Raw genomic sequence first — 8632 nt, 5'->3', positions numbered from 1 at the left:
TACTCAGTGTTTAGCTCCCACTTACGAGTGAGAAAATGCAGTATTTGATTTTCTGTTCTGGCATAATTTGCTTAAGATATAGGTCATTTCTAAAATGTTTTAAAATGAGGACTTTTTGTAACAGGGATTTTTATAAAGCAGAAAATTGCCTAAATTATAAGATTATGTATCAAATGTGCTGGTTGTATATTGTAAAGCTCTTGAATATTAGTCAACTTTTATTTGTGCATGCTTGGCCTCCCTGATGGGATTGCATACTTCTGGAGGACAGAAACTATGTATGCTTATCATTGTGTCTCCCATCACACCTAATAATGTTATTGACCAGACTAATCAACTGGGATGTTAACAGGCTATAATTGGCTTAGTGTGATACAGTTCACAATAGCAAACTAGGTCTCTTTGGAAAATATCAGTAGGACATTAATATGATTAGGACTGCTGACCAGATTGTCTTACCTCATAGCATGGAACAGAGAGAGGCAACCATAACAAAACTAGCTGCTGGAATGCCAGGAAGCAATGAAATCTTGAGCAATACATATGGCTTTAACAAATGTTTACTCTATTTTACAACCACTGTGTATCATTATACATTTTTTTTTTGCTTTCCAGAACAACCTCAGGAATATCTAAAGATGAGTACAAAGTAACAGGCTGATTCTGTGTCTTCTGTTTCACAATAAACGTGGTCACAATTTGGTATACCTTAATAAATGTTATATATAGAATGGATTGGCATCAAGTTTCCAGCATCTTTGTGTTTGAAATGTCTCAATCTTCCTAAATGAGATTATCATTTGTTCAATCAAATTCAGATGTTGTTTCTCATAAGTCTTATCCTTGAACTAATGGAAAACACCAGAGGGTGAGAATAAGCAATAGTCATTTTTTACAGAATTTTATCATGCTAAAAGCAGTGTCCAAATATTATAAATTTTTACTGGCTCTTCACAGTGACTGTCTTGTACATGTAAATTTTATTCATGAAATTCATGAATATTAAGAATAAATAGTTATTTCTTCAGAAGCAAGTGGGCACCCTAAATATAGGACTTGATAACATTAAAATAATTAAATCAGGATACTGAGATCTATTTGTAACTGCGGAACTGATCTCTATTTCTCTGCTAAATCAGATCCTCTTTTGTCAATCACTTTTGTTACCTGGTCAACAAGACAGAGATGCATTCTGTAAATAAAGCAACAATCTGGAGTCATACTTTCAGCCCTATACTTGCTATATCCTTTGCTGTGTACTGTGCCCAAGGACTTTACCTTCTGTGAGCCTGTCTCCTCAAAAGAAAGATACTAATAATTATCTAACTTACAGGGATTCTGTAAAGAGTAAATGAGTTCATAGATGTGCAAATCACTTTGTAAAAGGCCAAATGATAAAGTCAGCCATTATTGCTATTATTATCATAAGTTTTTGCTTTGTGAGATCTTAAAAGAATTTACCAAGTGAAATAAAGCATTATTTCAATAATCAAAACCCCTGAAGCTTAACAATAATGACCATGATAATAGCTAGCATTAGATGTAACCCAACATGATCTAGCTCTGCCTATCGATCTGATCTCATGTCCTAATTCTCTTTTTCCCTTCACTCCATATTTTTCAGCCACAATGACGTCTTTGCGTTTCCTAAAGAACATTAACAACATTCTTCCCTTTTAAAGAACATTACACTTTTTGTTCTCTCTGCCTGAAATGTTCTTCCCTGCCCACCCTCCCACCCCACTACGGTTATTTCATGGCTATCTCTTTTTGTGTGTTTCAGGTCTCTCATCAAGTGCCTCATCTTTAGAAAGAAGCTTTTCCAAACAACCATAAATAAAATAGCATGTCAATCTGTAGTCTACCCCTACAGTCAATCTGTAGTCCCTTATTCTGATGGCAATCATATCTGACATTTTTTGTTATGTATTATATATCTTTCCAATTAGAATATGAGATCATTGGGAGAAAGGACTGTTTTCTGTCTTGATTCACCATTGTATCCCAGCACATAAAACAGCGACACACTGATGGTAAATGCTTGATAAGCATCTTTTCAATGAACGAATTACGTTTATTGAAGTTTACATGCTAGGCCATGTTTTATATGTATCATTGTATTTAAAGTTGACAATAATCCTATGGGCTAGATACTATCATCCCTATTCTGCAAAAGAGAAAATTTAAGTTTAGCAAGGTTAAGTAAGTTGTTCAATGGTCACACAGCAGTTAATTGGAAAACCCAGGATTTGAACAGATATTCTGATTCTAGTGGACTTATTCATGATACTCCAATGCCTCTAGAGTTTATGTATTGAGCACTTAATATGTAGCAAGCACTATGTTAAATGATTTATGGGTATAATTTCATTTGGCTGATATCCCCGTCTTTATACAGAGAAACTTACATCTTAGGTAGGTTATACAACTTGCCCTAGTTACACACATAATGATGGGCTATACTTTATGAAACATCTTTAAAAAAGATGATAAAATTGTCACCTCATTTAAAGAACTCTCTTTGAATTTTTTTGTATTCTGAAAGAAAAAAATAAGAGTGAAATAAGTTGTCTCAACATTCTGGCCAAGTGGTCTCTTATTTCCAAAATCATATTTTTGCTTTTCTTTTTGGCTACTGTTAGCATATTCCTAATCAAGGTTGAACTTCATTTTTACAAACATACATTCTTATTTGTGAGAGCAACAAGAGCGAGCCCCTTGCTCAGGCCTGTTCATGTCAAATAGTGACTTAATTGGTGCACTAAAACTAAAACTCAGATCTTCTGACTCTGGCTTAATTTCTAACTTCATTGTACTTTGTCCTCATCTTGCTTTAATCAACTGAGCTAATTGGAATGTAATAATGATGTGTTTTAATCTGTTTAAATACTTTTCTGTAATTTTAGATGAATCTCAATCATTGCTCTTACTGTCTATCTAGTTCAGGGGTCCCCAACCCCCAGGCCACCGACCCTCATGTAATGCCTCACAGCAGGAGGTGAGCAGCAGGGAGTGGGCATTAGTCCTTGAGCTCCACCTCCTGTCAGATCTGTGATGACTTTAGACTCTCATAGGAGCTCAAATCCTTTTGTGAGCTGGATGTACGAGGGATCTATGTTTCACACTCCTTATGATAATCTAATACCTGATGATCTGAATTAAAATGGTTTTATCCCAAAACTAACCCCCCACATCCATGGAAAAATTGTCTTCCACAAAACCAGTCCCTGGTACCAAAAAGGGTGAGGAACACTGATCTAGTTTTACATATTCTTTTCATTCACAACCACTTACTCAGATATATGATTGTGTATCTATTTAAGGACAAGATTTTTTGAGGGCAGACGCGATGAGTAGTCTTTGTTATATACCTTTAACAATTCAAAAAAGAGTCAGTACTATCTGGATGCTGAGTATATCCTAGGTCACTTATGTTAGTTCCTTTAACCTTGGAGCACTGCAAAAGAAAGATGCCATTGAAACACGAAACATGAGATATTCAGACGGAACAAAAATCACAGAAAGCCTTGGATACATGTCAACACATACACATACACATAAACACAGAATTCCACAGCATTTAAATTCATCCTTATTAACTTGGTTTGTACAGTTTTTCTTCTAACAAGGGATATCCCCAACAGTCATTCATGATAAACATCAAGTATTGTGGGCATTACCGCGATCACATTTGCCAAAAGGAATATGAATAATCCAGTGTTTGTTTAGCTACAGGGACAGGCATGTTTTGCCATTAGCAGAGAGAATCTTGGCTGACTTAGTGAGGACCAACTCATTCCATTCCACTAAGCACAAGTGGGAATCTTCTCCATTGTCTAGTTGCCAAATAAATATCTGCATTTATGTAAGGGCATTTTCATATTCAAAAGGAAAGGTTATTATGTGGGATACTTGCCATTTTTCAGTAATGATGAAATAAACAATCTCTGCAGGGCCTGTATAATTAAAACCTTTGTTTTTTAAAAAAGGCACAAATAATTTATACTTATTTCTAAGCTAAATTCTGTTGTTTTTTTGAACCAGTGATCTCATTTTCACAAACAAGAAGATGAGCCTCAACCTTTATAATGGTGGTATTACTTTCTGATTGTGAAAAATTGTTAACAGTCTGAATTTAAGCTTTTATCAGAGAAAAAATGAATTTTCTTTTTTTGAATACATGAGGAGAAGAGAAAACAATTGTCCTTGTATTATTAGTGCTCTTTTCCTATTTCTACCGATTCTACATGGTTAACATGAAATGAATGGATATTGCATGCAGATACATTATCTTAATTACAAGTAGCTTATAATTCACTTAGTGAAAAAATATATTTTCAAGGTACATGGAGTCAATATTGCTTATCAAGTTAGGTTACTAAGGGCAAAATAATCACCAATAGCCACTTAATATCTCCTGATATAATAAATTTTGTGAGGCAAAAGAGTAATTTAGAATTGATATTCAATGGAGAAAGTCAGAGGGGGCTTCTTGGAGGCAATGGCTAAATTTATTGAGCTGAATTTTAAAGCTTAGAGACATGGATCAGCAGAGAGAGGACATTCTAAGAAGGAACTCATTAGATTATGTGTTAATAGAGGAGGGTCCATTTAGGGAGAGTGGTGAAAAATGGTGTTAATGATTAACAGGTGCAAGTTGATAGAGGTCTCTAAAGATCAAGAGGATCAATGTATATTTGTTAATAAGCATAAGAAGAAAGCACTTTAGTTTTTTAAGAAAGGGAGTAACATAGTAAAGCAAATCCAGGCTACGACGGAGTATAGCATACTGGTACAGATCATACAGTCTGAACCTCAATTAATAGATTTGAATTCGGGTTCTTTCACTTCCTAGCAACCATCTGTTATTGAACTTCTTTGTGTTTCATATTCCTCAACAGCAAATTAGAACTAGTGATTGTGCCAACTTCATAGGGTTGGTATAATGATTAGATGATTTCATACAAGTAAAATGATTAGTAGAGTACCTCACATAGAGTATCCAATTAATAAATGTTAGTTCCTACGTGAGTGGTGTGAGGGAAACATCCCTTAACCATTTCTCAATGTAGCCATTCTTATTGTTTTTGTGTGTTTTAATCTATGTCTTGTACTCCATCGAAACAAACCAGTTTGCCCATTTTGGTCACTTAGACTTTGAACATACTATTCCTGCTTGTAGCAGCCTGTCCTTTTCCACCAAACAACATTCCTACTCTAGTCAAAACCCTGACTTCAAATGACATTCCTTCACTGAGCCCACCCAGATTCCAGAAATCCTGCAGCATTTTATATGTGGTGCAGGTGCTCCTGTCAACTTTTCTGTGGTTATCTTGGTGATTCAATCCTTGCCCCTCTCAACTGAAATGATCCTCCCAAATGCGACTAACTTGTCCAAGAAGATAAGCCAGAATTCATTAGTGTTATCCACGCAAATTATTTTTTTCATCATAGTCTATATATATTTTCATTATAACATGTTTCTCTACTGCCAATTAGTCAAAAGGGAAGGAGGTAGCTCCCTGGAGAAAATGGTTAAATACTGAGTGCTTGCGGTGTGTAGGTATGGGAATTTGACTGTTTGGGTTTGTATCTTGGCTCTATTGTCTACTGGGCAACCTTAGGCAAGTGTTCTTAATGCTTCTGTGCGTAGGTTTCCTCATCTACAAAATAGAAAAAATAAATGATAAATCACTTGATATTGCTTGGATATATGTCCTCACCCAAATCTCATATTGAAATGTAATTCCTAGTACTAGAGGTGAGCCCTGATGGGAGGTGATTGGATAATGGAGGCAGTTTCTCATGCTTTAACATGATCCCTGCTTGGTGCTGTCATCATAATAGTGAGTTCTCATGAGATCCGGTTGTTTAAGAGATCAGGACCCTCTCTCTCGGTCCTGCTCCTGTCATGTAAGATGCCTGCTTCCACGTTGCCTTCTGCCATGAGTAAAGGCTCCTTGAGGCCTCCCCAGAAGCAGATGCTGCCATACTTCCTACACAGCCTGCAGAATCATGTGCCAATTAAACATCTTTTCTTTATTAATTATCAGATTTCACGTGTTTCTTTACAACAATTTGAGGATGGACTAAAATACCACATCGCAGAAATGTTTAGAAAATTAAATAAAATAATGAATTTAAAGCATTTAGCACAGTGTCTGGCATGTACAAATATCTTAGTAATGTTAACTGTTATTTAGTCCTAAACCCAAAACATAGGAGAAAAATTATTATCTTCATCTTATAGAACAAGAAATAGGTTCAGAGTAAAGGACCTTATTCAAGTGACAGAGCTAAGAAATGCCTGCTGCTGTTCCACTGCATTCATTTTATCCTGCTATTTTTCTGAGTTTTCACAACCTTTTAGATACTTAAAAGATTATTACTTTATGTCAGTTCAATTAGTAACACTTATTTATTTTGTACTTATGGCCATAGAATTATCAGCCCTGTACTAAGCCATCTGATTCTACCACTTTTGCCTCTAGGTGTATTGCTAATTTAGGTGTCTACTATGTAATACCTATGTAGGTGAAAGATGGTTTATTATGTGCAAATAAAACTGCATCAGTGAGGAAGAGCCCTGACTTCTTGTTTTCCAGAGCAATCCTAAAAGTGGGTACCAAGGATTTATTTATTTGCATCTAACCGTGTGTATCACCACTGAGTGTCCCTAATTCTAAGAACATATAACAATTAATGTAACCCCAAGAACCTCGGCTTAAAATTCAACATTCAATAAATGTCCTGTGGAAAAGTCACCACAATGTTAAATTGATTATCTTAAACTAGTGCTTCCCCAAAGCATGTGTGGCCGAACACTGGTTTAATAAGAAGCTCCTTAAATAAAAGCATTTAGTGGTCAAATTTTAGTGTTTCCCCAAAATTCACATGTTGAAACCAAATCCTCAATTTGATAGTATTACGAGGTGGGGGCTTTTGGGAAGTGATTAAGTCATGAGGGTGGATTAGTGCCCTTATAAAAGAGGGCAGAAGGCCCTTAGCCTTATTTTTGCATGTGAGGACACCTAGTCTATGAAGAAAGAGCCCTTGCCAGACACTGAATCTTCTGGCATCCTGATCTTGGACTTCTCAGTCTCCAGAACTGTGAACAATAAATACCGTAACTTAAAAATTACTCAGTCTAAAATAATTTGTTATAGCAGCCTGAATAAACAAAGACAGGGAAGTTCCCAGAGAAGAGAAAATTCTTGTGAACTGCGTAGCCACCCCAAGAAGTTTCTGCCTTTAGAAACATTCTAAGAAGTGCCTTTTAAAAGAAATCTGCTTAGTTTTGTTGACTCAGATTTTACCTAAACTTATTTTACCATAAAATCCTATTTTTACCCGTATGTAATAATATCACTGAGAGAAGTAATCTGCACAACACACATTAGGAAATGTTGTGTTAGAAAACTATTGAGTTAAAACTATTATTTCCTCATCTTCCCAGATTTCTGCCTAACCTTGCTTTCAACTGATACATAATTTCTTTCTCTATATGACACAGTGGATGGCTCAGCCTCAGAGCTCTAAAGAATCTTTTGTCTCTTGGCTCACTACTTCATGAAATGCCTGGTAACAAAAAAGACAGGGATTTTATATAATCAAATCAGGTTAGCAAACATTACATATAAACTTTTAGAATTTCAGTGTATTTAATCATTTAAAAGACTCTGAAAAGACTTGTAACAAAGACCAATTCTTCAACTTTGCTTAACCCAACATTTCTCAAACTTATTTTTTGAGAGGAGCTAACTTCTATCAATAAAGCCTACCTTATCCACACTCAGCAGCAGAAAGGAAGCCTGAAAATTGCAAGTCATTTTTTTCCCCTTCATTTCTTCCTTCTTGCCTCTTAAAATCTTTATGCTCTAGAAAGAACAATCATTTTAGAAAGAATAGTCCCACAGAATTTCTGGTCTGAAATGGACCCTATTTAGCTATTACTTAAGGCATCTCTTTCTGACTTGCTTTGCTTTTTCCTCTATTATAAGAATGGTGAAGATCATAGCACATTCTTCTGAACCAAATAAATATTATGTCAAAAGTACCTGATATGAAAGGCATGCTTAGAATTCTGGTTCCTTGCAGTTGTATAACAAAAACAACCTTTGTTTTATTTTACAGCATTTAGAATTGATTTTGCTTAAATGCAAAACTGAGAAGCCACAAAAATTGGATTAACCACAAATCAAAGAATGCCTGGAGCAGGGCCTAGGTTATATACTTGTGCATCAGCTTCTTGAGTGTCTGCCTTAATGGATAATATTCCCTAAAGCATTTTTATGTATTTCAACAATAAATAAAACAAGTTACAATAGGTGTGTTCACCTACTGAATTTACCTGTTATTACATCTGCATTTGACATGGCTGCCCTTGAGTTTCATACATTTACAGAGCCAGGCTGCTGTGCTGCTTATTATGGGGGACACTTGGATAAGTTTTGAGGATGAGCAGTCAGTGTACTTAAAGGAAGAACTAACTGGGTCACCATCAAACATTTTCCTTTACATTTTTCAGGGAAAGATCACATCTGTGAGAATCATAAGAAATGGGGAAGATAAAAGTATCAAAGCAAAATTGAGACTTAGCTTCCTGACACAGCTCTCCCATTCACCAACACTT

Source organism: Cebus imitator, unplaced genomic scaffold (genome assembly GCF_001604975.1).
Source record: "Cebus imitator isolate Cc_AM_T3 unplaced genomic scaffold, Cebus_imitator-1.0 Scaffold210, whole genome shotgun sequence".
NCBI classification, from domain to species: domain Eukaryota; kingdom Metazoa; phylum Chordata; class Mammalia; order Primates; family Cebidae; genus Cebus; species Cebus imitator.
The sequence above is the reverse complement of the archived record's forward strand: the minus strand, read 5'-3'. Positions refer to the sequence as shown.